This window comes from Mustela erminea, chromosome 3, assembly GCF_009829155.1.
Source record: "Mustela erminea isolate mMusErm1 chromosome 3, mMusErm1.Pri, whole genome shotgun sequence".
NCBI classification, from domain to species: domain Eukaryota; kingdom Metazoa; phylum Chordata; class Mammalia; order Carnivora; family Mustelidae; genus Mustela; species Mustela erminea.
Window position 1 is genome coordinate 78,410,234 of NC_045616.1, and position 13,995 is coordinate 78,424,228.

Below are 13,995 nucleotides of genomic sequence, written 5' to 3' on the forward strand. Positions count from 1 at the left end.
GGGCGCTCGTGAATGAGATTAAAAGAGACTCCAGAGACTCTTGTCCCTTCTACCTGTGAGAACATAGCAAGAAATTTGCAGTCTGTACCAGAAAGAGTTCCTTTACCAGAACCTGATCATGCTGACATCATGATGTTGGATTTTCCAGCTTTCATAACTGTGAGAAATTTCTGTTGTTTATAAGTTACCCAGTCTGTTATAGAAGTCCAAATGGACTTAGATAACTAGTATACTAAAGATAAACTTTTCCAGTTTGCTTTTCAACTTCACAATATATTTTGAGATTTATCCATCTTGATGTGTACATACAATTCATTCCTTTTATTTGTTGTATATAATTCTGCTTTATTTACATTAACTATAAATATCTAAATCATTTCTCCAATAAGGGTGGTTAAATTGTTTCTTACCTTTTGAAAAATGTCAAACAGCGTTGCCACAAACATTTTTGTACATCTCCCAAGTGCAAGAATTTTTTACAGTAGAAAACGAGAAGTAGAATTTCTATTGTTAGAGAGTAGGTTGGGAAATGATAACTTTTAACAATGTAACCTAAACTTTTAGGACTAAAGTGGATATAAGTTGTAAGGGACTATTTTTTTTGAACTATCAGTAGTTAATTGGTTAGATTATATATATCATTTCCAATAGATTTATTCTAAAGGATGCTGTATTTATTGTAAAAACATGAGGATGGATGAGTTTGACCATCTGGTGTCATCACTTGGTCACGTGGTTGAATCTTTTCAGAAGCAATTCTTCTAACAGATCACTGCCAGCCTTGTCCTTAAAACCTCCCAAATGATTTTGTCACTTGTTAGTCAGCTTGAGACTCTGATACTCAGAAGCTAAGCACATTGGTTTCAAGACACATGCAATTGTAAGTACAAATGTATCCTTAATTTTTAAATGTAGTTTTTTATTTTTAAAAAAAATAGTTTTACATTTTTAATCAGGAATCTGCATTAGAACGGAGAGAGATAGGGTGTTAAAGAAGTAGATAACTCAGAGGCTGTTATTAACTGAAATCAGTTAACATTCTGACTTCTCCAAAAATGCATTTGGCAGAGGGAGTGCATGAAAAAGAAATCTTTAGCAAGTAAAATAGATATTTAAAAGTAAGTAATTGAGATTATTAGAATAAATCACTGCTGATCCCATCACTACTCAGGCTAACTAATGACATCTTAGGAATAGGTAGACTTGTCCGTGATGCAACAAGCTACCACGAGATGTTTCCATTTGAACCCAAGAATCAGTATACTGGTAGGATCATTGCTTTGAGCCAGAAGGCCTGGGATTGAGTCTTGGTTCTGTCACTTACTATTGAGTTGGTCTCAGCTTGTCTGAATTCCCAATTTTCTCATCTCCAAAAGTTGATGATGAAACCATACTTACTTCTATGGCCTTTTTTTTTTTTTTTAAAGATTTTATTTAATCATTTTAGAGATCGAGAGTGAGCATGGGAGAGTACAAGTGGTAGGGGGAAAAGTGAGAGCAGAGGGAGAGGGACAAGTAGACTTCTTGCTTAACTACCTGAGACACCCAGGTGCCCCACTGCTAAGGACTTTTTTGAGGATTCAGTGAGATGGTGCATGTTATAGTTGTTGAGGAACTATAAAACCTGTAAATTGTTATAAATATTAATGGTTTCTCTTATAGTCATTGAATGCTCGGGTCCTGAGCAAGAGCAAGAGTGGCCCATCTGGTATATACTGATTGTGTTTTAATATTAGGTATGTAATGTCATATTTACTGTTTCTTCTTTGGTTCTCTGATTTTTGCCCATTTCAGTTTTGCTATGATGCAACTCATGGACCTAACTGAAGCAGATTAATAAAGGATTATATAGTACAGATTGAGGCCAGGACCTTGAAAAAGCAGTCTGTCTGAGTGGTGGGGGTAATTATGTTTTTATTTTGGCTGAAGCCTAACCAGTTGTTTCAGTAAGACATTCAAGAACTTTGAGATAAAGGCAGTTAAGCATCCCCAAATTTCAACCTGTGAACCGTGCTCATCTTTAACAAGTTCCAGCAATTTGTGCTAGAATTTTTCTATTTGCCTAGATCTTGACAAATAAATATGAATTGTATTAATCATGGAAGATATTCATTAGATGTGATGAATGCAAACCTCTCTTAAAATGAATAATACTTGCATTGTATGAAACATAACAAAAGATAAAACATTCTACTGAAATGTTTTGATACAGTTAGTTTGCAGAAATCAATTTTGCCAACCATCCTCCTCTACCCCTACTCACCAGCAAAATTGTTTGATTCAAAACAGGATTTCCAGGCACCTGGGTGGCTCAGTGGGTTAAGCCGCTGCCTTCGGCTCAGGTCATGATCTCAGGGTCCTGAGATCGAGTCCCGCATCGGGCTCTCTGCTCAGCAGGGAGCCTGCTTCCTCCTCTCTCTCTCTCTCTGCCTGCTTGTGATCTCTCTCTGTCAAATAAATAAATAAAAAATCTTTAAAAAAAAAAAAACAGGATTTCCTGTATGCTACCAGAAGTATCCGCGACTTTTTTTTTTTTTTTGATCAGTTTGTCTAAAGATCCCCATTTGTATCTTTCAGTCTCCTGCCCACAGTTTCCCCCAGATGTGGTATGGTGTAGTCTGTACCTTGCAGAAAGGCACCCGTCCAAAGGGAAGGAAGAGTGAGGGCTGAAATCCAGCCATGCACCTTCACATCAGTTTATGTGTGCTCAAAAGGGTTGCTTTTCCTAATCTGCATAAGATACAATAGGCTCTGTCATCTTCCTCAATGTCTTACTTCTCTCTGTTCTCCTTCCTACCCTATTTTCCATTCCTTGGCCTTTAAACTGCCCATCATCATGTACTGGCCGGATCTCCTTCTAGTAACCTTCTCAGCCTCTGTGCCTCTCCAGCTGTCCCACAGGCCATTTTAAAGCGCTCTCACTGTCTTGTTCCCAAAAACCTCTTCTAACTCAAACATGTTTTATAAGATAGATTCAAGTGTATGGTTTTATAGTGTCATTTGAAGCACATGAGATCAAATAAACTTCACTGGTTTGGTGCATTGATTTTTGTGACTATAAAAAGAATAAAAAGGATGAAAGCTAGGTTGAGTTGGAATGTAAAATTATAAAAAGCAAAACAGGAAACAAATGTTTGCTTGGCCAACCATTTCCTACTGAGGCTCTCTGTGTAATGTGGTCTATGAAGAGTTCACTGTTCAGCCTTAAACAGATTGAAATGATCCGTGGGGGGAAATCGCACCAAACCCAAGGGCTGTGTTGAAGTGATGTGTAGCGCCAGATCCCTGAGCTGCTGTAGAAAGGCGGGTTGTGAAGGCCTATGTGTCTGTGTTAAAGGGAAGTCTTTGAAAGCTATCTTTCTAACAGGATAAATGTGAAAGCCACTGGGGAGGGGGGGCAGGGAGCAGCACAAAACGGCCACTTGAGCATTGCTTCCTGCCCATGGAGCTCTAGCTCCTTACTGACAGTTATTCTTAGGCCTTCTTTGGCTTCAAAGGTTTCCTCTTTTCTATTTTTGGTAGCAGAATATGGATTTAGATCTGCATAGTCCCTCTCAACTGCTAATCCATGCCTAGAAGAGAGTAGGACTGCTGTGTTCTGTTAGCTATCAGTTCTCTTTTCAGCACCTCCAAATGATTTTTAATATTAAGGACACAGATTTATGGGAAGGAGTCATTGAGTTTTCAAACTGATTTGTAGTCCTCTAATTTGCACATTCCTTTCTCCAGCAGGGGCATCTCAGAGATCATCTCAAGTAATGGGGCCTGACTTCTGTGATGAGTGAAAGAATCCAGGTTGGTAAAACAGATGGTCATCAAATGACCAAAAAGTAAGCAAAGATGATTTGCATTGGAGTAACATGTGACAGATTAAGCACAATTCCATTTTGGAAGGAAAGAATTTATGTGTGTATAATCTAAGATTAGCTTAATATATATAAACTGCAACAAAAAGATACAAGCTATGCCGGACTAGAATACTGAAGACCTTGGTCTCTGTAAAGGAAAACCATTACCTAGAGCAAGCATTTTTAATTTTACAGGTATTTAATTTCATGCCCTCTAATTCTTTTTCTTGAGTTGTTTCTGTTTTACCTGATCGCATGACTGTCTAACTTTGTTGGCCTACTAATAATAATTACCTTGCAAAAGTTATCTTCTGTATCGAGATACCATAACATTTTTAAAAAAGAAATGTTAAGTGCTCATGTCCTCCCATGAAAATACCCTTTGCTGAATGCAGAACTGGGGAACAGAAATGCCACCTATCAGACCAGCTGCCTCTGCCACGTGCTCTTAATTAGGGTCTCCCTTTGTGGCTTAAAAAAAAGTAACAGTCTTATACTTGAGAAGGATTTTTGAGGGAAGGTATAAACTGAAGGATCAAGGGGTCACCTCACATTTCTGAGGGTTATACACACATTTCTGTCCACCATTGCATCTGGTTTGAACTTCATCTCTAGAAACCATGAACCCACACTACAAATATTATATGTATACTATTTTCTATTTTTTTGCGAAGACCAAAATGAACAGAAGCATCTTGGGATTGGGGGAGGGATGGAACTTTGAGAATTAATTCTAGGCACTTTGCAGATGGATAATTGGCAAGAAAAAAACCCAAATCTAGGGCATATATATTGGGTTTTCAGCAGTGGGAAGGTGTCTTTAAATATATTTTACATAATGGTTTTGAACAGCAGACAGCATTGTCTGGTAAGTGGAGGTTTTGACAATGAGCTAAAAAGCTATATAATAGAGTTAAAAAGAAAGCCTCCCTTAACTTTTCCCCAGAGCATTTTTACCCTGCTGAATATTTTAGGGGTTATTTTAAATGTGTCCCAGTGTCAGACTTGTTCAGAAAGAGAGCATTATATTTCCCAAGAGAATGATGAGTTGCTTTTTTTTTTCTTAATGGAGCAAAATGCTAACTTTTAATAGACTAGATTTTCCCATATAGAATATATTCCCCCTCAGAATTCCTAGGCAAATATTCAAACTTGGGTTGGGAAAGGTTAAAAGGAACTGAAAAAATCTATAGTGGCTCTTTCTGAGATGCAGTCCCATACTTGGCAGGATGAGGTGTTCATAGCAGGTGCTGGATTTGCTATAAATGGACAATTTATAAACAGATCTGACAACTGGGAAAACAGAGCAGTGGGGAATGCTGGCATTCCAGGGGCCTGTGGTTGATTTCCTATCAGATGGTCCTCAGCATGGAATTATTGATAGCTGCTGCTCTGAAAGAAGGCCAGTTGGCTGACGCTTAAAAGGACTGTACCTCAATTCATGCCTGATCTGCTGCTAGATATTTTAAACAGATCAGTGCAAATTAGCTTCTTCAGGTTGGTACTTCCTTAGTTAGCAGTTTAATTGCAAAGTCTTCTTCTCAACCTTGATTGAACCCAACTCTCTTACTTGTCTGAAATGCGGAGGACAGAGACCTGAGAGAAGTATAACCAAAACAAAAGAGGAGCCCGAGGGCAGTGGGGGTGGGGGGAGGATTCAGAGTAGCCTATAGTGCCTGAGACCAACACAGAACCTAGCTAAACCAAAACTATGTGCAACTGAGACTAGCATTTTTGGCTGTGTATCCTGGGGGAGAAAGAAACAGGACCTTTGTGTGCTAAGCCCTGGGGGAGAATCCAAAATGTGCAGCAAATGAATCTCATTTTTCTTTTGCTTTTTTTGTCAAGGGCTGCCAGTACACTAGGATATTCCTAAGACCCCTAGGTGAGGTCTACTTTCAGAATATTCTCCTGGAGCATTCTAATGATCACATCTACAATTTTCATTGTTTTTATTTATTTTTTTAGATAGGCTTTTCCCCCCGCATAGAAAGTTTAGTGGTTCCAGTATGGATGGTATTGGATAGCATTCCTCCATATTTGTCTGCAGCCTTGCATTGGCACAGTTCTGTTTAAAGCTAGTGGAATGGCCATACCTGTTTATTCTAGCTATATGAATAGTTTTTCCAGGAGACATTTGTTTGGCTGGGTCTCTGCTTTTCTCCTGACCACACCCTATTGTTTTTCTCTTCAGAGGAACAGACTGAGGGCCTGATCCTGAAAGGAATTTTGACTTCACTTCCTTATGAAGACTGAAAATTGGGCAGACCTGAAGATTAGGGTATGGAAGTGGATGCACACCCTAGCGCAAGGGTTGGCGGGGAATGAGGACTCTTAAAGTATAAAGCATAGGGCTTTGAGCAAATCCAGAACAGGGATGGTTTGTTGCCACATAATGGCTAACATAGCAGGAGTAGAAAGGGTTCTGAGGCATTGAGACAACTGACACTTTTGTTAGTTGTGGGAAGTCTTGTCTGTGAGTGGAAGCTCCTGAGAATCTTGCCCATGGGAATCTCTGTTTCAGCTGAGTGAGTTTTCTGGTAAACGTGTGATGAATCTTACTGCAGCATCTTTCATTTGCATAGAACCGTATTTAGCATAGGAGGTACAAGAAAATATAGGTACAATACTGCCAGCCAGGAGTTTATGATGTAGTTAGAAAGATATACTATTCTTATGAAAAGATGACGGGGGGGGAGCAGCAGAACAAGTAAAATTTTGGGAAAGGGAAAGCTCTAGAAGTACCCAGGAAGGTGTGGTGGCTGGAGGATGAGGGAGTCGTTGATGAGGATTATTGGGCTGAAGCTGGGCCTTGAGAAGAGTGGGAGAAATTCAGTAATGGAAATGTGCAAGGGAGACTGTTCCAGGTGGGGAAATGTCATGCTGATAGCCCTGATGAAGAGGTGACCCCTGAGTTTGGGAGGACAGAAAACAAAATGTCCTGGCAGATAAGGCTGAGGAATTATACGGATCTAGAGGTCACACAGAGTTTGGAGTTCATCCTGGTAGACTTTTCTGATCAGGAAAGGGAGATGAGAAAAGCAGGATGTCAGGAAACTGAAGATAGAAGAGGAAAGTGGCAGTCAGTGCAGGAGGACCTCACAGGGTCCAATATTCCATTGACCAAGTTTTAGGTCTGTGGAATTTAGCGAACTGTGTAGTGGGTTCTAGTAAGCCACTCTATGTAAACAGAGCCCTCTTCTTTGGTGTCTTTCCTCTTCCCTTATAGTCCCTGCCCACCATCTGACTAAACTAGGGCCACACAAGCTTCTTCTTATGGAGTTTCCCCACAAACACAGAGCCAAAGTGAAACAAAGGCAGATTCATTTTTTTTTTAAAGTTCACTGTTTTGACTCTTACGTGCTCACTCTTGGATTCCCATTAGTGTTTTCCAGATTAATTTGAGGCCTTACTAGATATTTGGACAACTCCTTATTTTCATAACTCAGAAGGTCATCTCTGAGCTCTGGGAACATCTGCTCAACTTCATAATTAGGGCAGAACCACAGGCTGGGGTGTGGGGTTGTGTTCTGCCTTGGTCAGGGAGGGCTCACCTACCAACACTCCTGGGAGAACATGATTGTGGACCCTCTTTCCTGACATTTTCTCCCCCATTTTTTAATGTCGCATTGTGTGACCTGCAGACAGCTTGGGAATCACTAGGAAGCTTCACCTCAGACCTACAGAATCAAGATCTGCTTATTTTATAAGATCCTGTGGGATCCATTAGAGTTTGAGAAGAACTGCTTTTAACCTAGCTATTTGGAAGGATCACCTGTGAGTTTTTAAAACATTGTGGCATATTGTCTATCCCAGATAAATTAAGTCAGAATATCTAGGGGTGGAGCCCTGACACTGCCGTTTTTTTAAAAAACGTTTCCAGATGATTCTATGTGCTGCCTGAGTTGAAAACCACTGGCCTTTATGGGCTGTGTTAGCCACTCTGTTTCCAAGGGACCAAATTCTCCTCATGTTGTAAAACAGAACATGACTAACCTTTTAACCACAGATCTAGACAGAGTAAAAATAATGTTAATTAAGCATTTATCCAGAAGCTGGTTAGGAAACTCCTGGCCAGGAGCAGATGCAACCACTGGATTCACTTATAGTGTCAAGATGATAGCTTGTTAAGATTCTTAGTCTTGGGGTGCCTGGGTGGCTCTATGGGTTAAAGCCTCTGCCTTCGGCTCAGGTCATGATCCCAGGGTCCTGGGATTGAGCCCCGCGTCAGGCTCTCTGCTCGGCAAGGAGCCTGCTTCCCCTTCCTCTCTCTCTCTGCCTGCCTCTCTGCCTACTTGTGATCTCTGTCGAATAAAAAAAAAAAAAAAGATTCCTAGTCTTAATTATTCTCTTCTGGCTTTGGAGGGTGGCTCCACGGAGAACCTGGAAGACCTTGCCCTTGCCTCTAATCATCTCGATACCTAAGGGGATGTACCCAGGCCTGTGCTCTGAGGAGTCATGTTCTTTGTCTATTGTAGCAGAAATGTACTGGGGAATTCAGAGTATTGGTTTCCACACAAATGCTCACTTTTAGGAAACATGAAAGGTTTAAAAGCAGTTATCCACCTATCCTTAGGCTAGGGTAGATGTCAGATTTTAAGAACTATATTATAGTTATTTCAATACATTTTTTCCCATTAGTGCCTTTCATTTACAGATTTCCCTCAGTTCCCCTCAGCTCTGTTACAATATCAGGAAACTTCTACCAACACATTCCAGTTCTGAGGCAGTCTTGGTCAAGGCTTTGAAGGTATTAACCACTGTGATTCTTCTTGCCTTACTCTGACTTTCCGTGCCCTCACTATGGCCATGAGCGTAGGCATTGTTACATGAGCTTTGGCCTTCTCATTCCTTTCTTCTTGTCTTTTGAGAATTAGGGTCGAAGTGTGGCCTGCTTACTTAGCTGCAGTCTACACATCCTCAACTCTTTTTTTTTTTTTTTAAAGATTTTATTTATTTATTTGACAGAGAGAAATCACAAGTAGACGGAGAGGCAGGCAGAGCAGAGAGAGAGAGGGAAGCAGGCTCCCCGCTGAGCAGAGAGCCTGATGTGGAACTCGATCCCAGGACCCTGAGATCATGACCTGAGCTGAAGGCAAAGGCTTAAACCACTGAGCCACCCAGGTGCCCCCATCCTCAACTCTTTATAGAGAATTTTTTCTTGGGCAAGGTCCCACACTGAGCTAAGATATCCTAGAATCTTGTGTTGAGACTTGTCTGTCTGGGGTCTCCGAGTGTTGCATCCACTCAGCATCTCAGAGCGCCTTTCATGCTGCTCTGCACTGAGCTTAAATTACCTTGCTCCTTTGCACACTGTGGTTTGGACTGTTGGCCACTCCCCTTAAGGGCTCACATCTTACATGGTCTTGTTCTCTTAGATTTGGCTCCCTCATTTCTTGGTTTTCTCTCTTTTACCTTTAGCTTGGAATTAGGGTCTCATCACAGCCCTCACTCAAGATACTGTAGTAGCAGTACCTGTTCAAATGTGACCATGGAGAGGAATAATGTCACCAGGACCATGACCATTCTCAGTAACAATGGTAACATTATTTTTTGCTCATGAAGATATGGATTTGGAGATGAACTAGACAGTGGTTTTGAGAAGACCCAACTGTCTCACTCCTAGCTTCAAACATCTAAGACTTATTCAGTTCTACATTGTAACATTGCAAGTCAAGATGACCTTGGAAAAAAACTGAATAATTAAACTGATATTAACACTGATGCTAACCTGAAGTGACATTTATGTTTGGCTTTGTGGTTGGTTCATGGATTTGTATGTGTACTATATATATAAATATAAATAAATATATATATATGTATATATACACATAAATACACACGTACTGAAATTATATTTATTTACTGAAAACATAACAAGGGTGTTTGTGAAGTGGGCACCAAGTGCAAAATTTAAGTTCTGTTTTACTGAAGGTAAAAAAGATAATTTGCTAATTGCCTTGTGAAGTTCCTAGGCTGCCAGTCCTTGCGGCTCCTTTGGGGACAGCAGAATACTTACTCCTCTCTGGAAGAAAATTCAGGAGGGAGATCAGAGGCTTTTAGACATTGTTTCTGTCCATAAACAAATTTATAATTTGCACCTTCCTGTGCCCAAGTTGCTCCTAGGCACTCTTGCTCTGGTGCTTGAAGTTGGTATGCCTTCTGTCCAGACAAGTAGCTTTTTGGGCTATTAATTATGTAATTAAAAGTCTAAACCTTTTCATTTTAAATGATAATAAAATGTTTGAAGGTATGTTTCTTGTAAACCTATTTTATTTTTTGTCTTTCCATTTTATTGCTTTTTATTGAGGGCTGCTAACTGACCAAGCCAAGCTAATTAGTGCCCTGTTGTTTTTGGAAGACTAGGTGACACCAAAGCCATTAATGACTCAATAAATTGGGGCTACAGAAAAGCCTGACTGCTTTCTTCTTGTTCTTCTCTTGTTAGTCACATTGTTCTGCTTTGGCCAAATCTGAGAGGATATGCACTATGAAGCTGGCTCTTGAGGGGCTGAAAGCACTGGTTGATTAAAAAATAATAATAATAAAAATTTTTAAAAAAATCTGCATGAACAGAGTCTCCAGGGACCAGGGGAATGAGAGGGTCAGAGGGACCACCAGAAGGGGAAAAAAGGGGAAAGGATTCCAAACTGAAATTTTTACTCCATTTATTGGGTAAAATGTCCAGCTTCTGATTCCATGGCTTACTCTAGAGTTGAATCAATATTAAGTAGACTCTTCAGGTGAATTAAAATCCATTGATCACGTGAATTACAATGAATCCCTAGGCAGTTCTAAGGTGTTTATGGAAGAGGTAAATGTTAAAGGGTCAGAGTAAGAGGCCAAGTCCCTTTTTTTCCTATCTTATCATTAAATTTACCCATTCATAAAATGGAAACAAATCTAGCAAAATCTTTTATCCTGGACACTTGGTGTTACTACAGTTTATAAATTAAAGACTGATATTCTTTTTTTTTTTTTTTTGAGGAATACTACAGTGACTATCACATAATGATATTTAATAAATTATAGAATGAATGAATTGTTGCATTCTTGATAAAACTCCATTTGTCTTAAAATTATGTCGGATATACCTTTATTTTATTTTTAAATTTATTTATTTATTTATTATTATTTTTTAAGATTTTATTTATTTATTTGACAGACAGATCACACTAGGCAGAAAGGCAGGCAGGGGGAGGGCAAGCAGGCTCCCTGCTGAGCAGAGAGCCCTATGTGGGGCTCGATCCCAGGATCCTGGGATCAGGACCTGAGCAGAAGGCAGAAGCTTACCCCACTGAGCCACCCAGGCACCCCTTTAGATTTCTTTTTAAGATAAGCTATATTTTTCTATTACAAAGGTAATTTGGTAAATATAGAAACATGAGAAGAAAAAAAGTCATTACTGGTCTCAAATACCCACTCTGTTAATATTTTTTGTATTTTCTTGTAGACTTTTCTATCAAGAATTTAAAAAACATTATTTTTTTGGCATGGAGGGCCTTAGGCATGCAGAATTTGGATATAACATACACAGTTATTTTAAAATTATAATTCAATTAAAATTAATTTTGATTAGGAGACTTCTGCCATCATTTGGAAATACTGGGGATTCTTTAGTACATTGTAAATATTTGTTCTAAGAATTTAGAATAATAGAGTTAGGCCTTAAGCAGAGAGAATACTTGTTGCTGATGAAACAAGATGTAGAAAAGTTCAGTAACCAGTTAGCTAGGCATAGAGCCTCCTCTAGGATCCCCAGCCCATGTGTCGTCTTTTGTTCAAATAAATATCCTTAGAGTGTAACTACCACAAGGGGAGAGGAGGCAACCAGAGAAGATTAAAGACAGCCTGGAATTCTTGCAAAGTATCTTAGTGAAGTAAGCTGATTCCTTAGAGAAAATGAAGTAACCTCAAGTAACAGCAAAATGGTTCAAAGTGTGTGCTTGAGAGTTATAGGTCTAGGTTCAAATTCTGGGTCTACTAGTTACTAGCTCTGTGGCCTGGGGCAGGTTTCTTTGATAACTTTTTACTCACCGCATATTTATTGAGTACCAACTATGTGCCAGGTACTCTCTATGCTGGGGATATAGCTGTGAACAAAGCAAAGCCTATTTTCCAAGAAGCTCATATTGCTAGAAGGGAACATACTGAAAATATAAATGTGTCAGATAGAAATAAGTGACAAGGGGAAAAATAAAGCAGAATAAGAGGGAGAAGAAGTGTCAGAGAGATTGTTGTCTTACAAGGGGAACACCTCACAGATAAGATGACATTTGAGTGGATATCCAAAGGAAGTCCTTGGTCTTCCCAGCCACAGTTTTCTTGTCTCTAAATGGGATAATGATAGTATCTGATTCTCAGATGTAGCACTGGGAATTCAGTCAGAGAATGCATTAAAGCAAAATGCCCCTCTGATGATAGCTGAAGTTATAATTTCCTTCCTTCTGTGTCAAATGGAAAAACTAGGTAGAACTGTAAGGACCTTGGTAGTAGTAACACTCTTGTGATGAGTAGTCTGACTTGCATGATGATACATGCTTTTGATGGAATCTTGGACCTGATTCTTACTCCCTGTTGATACTTAGCCATATCTGCCCAAACTACTAACCTGTTTCACATCAGATGGAGATCTTATGCATAGCTGAGAACAACTAAGCCATACTGAAAGAATGAGAACTCAAGGTTGAATTCCCTACACAATATGACTTTTCATTGTAGCCTTTGAGCCAGGATGCTATCTAGTGGGTAAAAGTAAATGAGATACTTCTGTTCAGATTCATAAGAATGTTTCTGTGGATGTAAGACTTGCCCTTGCTTGAAGGGATAATATTAAAACTCATTAAAGTTTGAGTACAATGGTGCTTATTATGGAGAAACTGAAAAAAGCACTAAGAGCTTTGCCTGGTTGGCATTTCTAAAGTTAATGTGACTTACTTGAAAAACAGAGCTTTTCAATTTCCATGGTCCCATGAGGTACTTCTGTCTTTGTGTTCATCGCCCAAGGTCTGAGAAATGACTTTAGCTACATTTGTAAATTGTATAAAGTGCTTAAATCTGTATGAAAATGGTGATGTAGCAGGAAAAATTTTTTTTAAGTAATGGGAAGTGGTTTTCTAAAACAAGCATTTGGAGAATTTCTCCCATGATTTCTGAGCAAATTTCTTTCTTTTGATAAGAAATGTTTTCTCCTGTCATGTAGGGATTTAACTAAGAAACATGGGTCTAGACCTCACTGAACAGCACTGATGTCCATGAATGTTTTGACTTGCCCATTGACTTGATAGCTCTGTTTTTTTTTTTTTTTAAACATGGTTTAATTCAAAGTTCAGAGCAGGTCTCTGTGAGGCTTTGTCAAGTAGTCTAGACTCTTGCATGCTCCTGAGGGGTCTTGATACTCTGGAGAGGAGTCTGCAGATCATGGCAAGAGTCCATTTTTACCTGACTGTTTTAGCTTGGCATTGTAGAACTTATTTCTGGCTACTTCCAGATCTATAAATGGATTTGTATTTATTGAATAATTTGACCTTCTCACTTTAAAGACATTTCCCATTTTAAAGGTACGTGTTGGCTAGTGTTCCTTTTTCATTCCTTACAAAGGTGCATTCATGGTGGTCTGAAAAAAATTACTAGAATGAGGGAGGCTGAACCATTTGTCAGCAGTGTGTATATATAGGTTTATACACTGCTCTTTCACAGTTGAATTCTGATTGTTTTTGTGCATTTCTCCTATTGTATTTTCTTGGGCCTCTTCACCATGAGCCCTCCTGGAGTACCACAGGGTCTTTAGTAGCTATAAATGATTTGAATGTAAAGGTCCTTCAGTCTGTATTTGTAAGAATTTCTCCCAGAAGGAGGGCTAAGTTTCAATAGCCTTACTATTGGGCTACCTCCCCTCCTTTTTTTTTTTTTTTTTTAACAAAAACTTCAAGAATTAAGGGAAAAACAAGATAAGTGCTGTTTTCAGTGGTAAGAGAAATACTCAGCATGCCTAACCTTCATCAGGGAGCAAGAATCTCCAAAGACAAGAAATAATATGTGAGAAAGACACAAGAGAGATGTGTAAAGATGTGTAATTTTTTTTTTTTGGTTGTTTGATCTTAACATTTTGCCCATTTTATTGGTCCATGTGAAAATAAAGACTGTT

General features: G+C 39.2%; 1 long non-coding RNA gene across 3 annotated transcripts; it reads left to right on the top strand.

Moving 5' to 3' along the window:
- Positions 1 to 1,667: 1,667 nt before the first annotated feature.
- Positions 1,668 to 9,627, top strand: LOC116585609. 3 transcript variants are annotated; one of them, XR_004283721.1, is made up of 5 exons: positions 1,668 to 1,736; positions 3,730 to 3,795; positions 6,043 to 6,129; positions 8,506 to 8,598; positions 9,270 to 9,627. It is a non-coding gene; the product is annotated as an uncharacterized LOC116585609 (long non-coding RNA). The 3 variants fall into 3 exon arrangements; XR_004283719.1 differs by lacking the exon at positions 1,668 to 1,736 and having other exon boundaries at positions 3,190 to 3,795; XR_004283720.1 differs by lacking the exons at positions 1,668 to 1,736; positions 8,506 to 8,598 and having other exon boundaries at positions 3,190 to 3,795.
- The last annotated feature ends 4,368 nt before the right edge of the window (positions 9,628 to 13,995 follow it).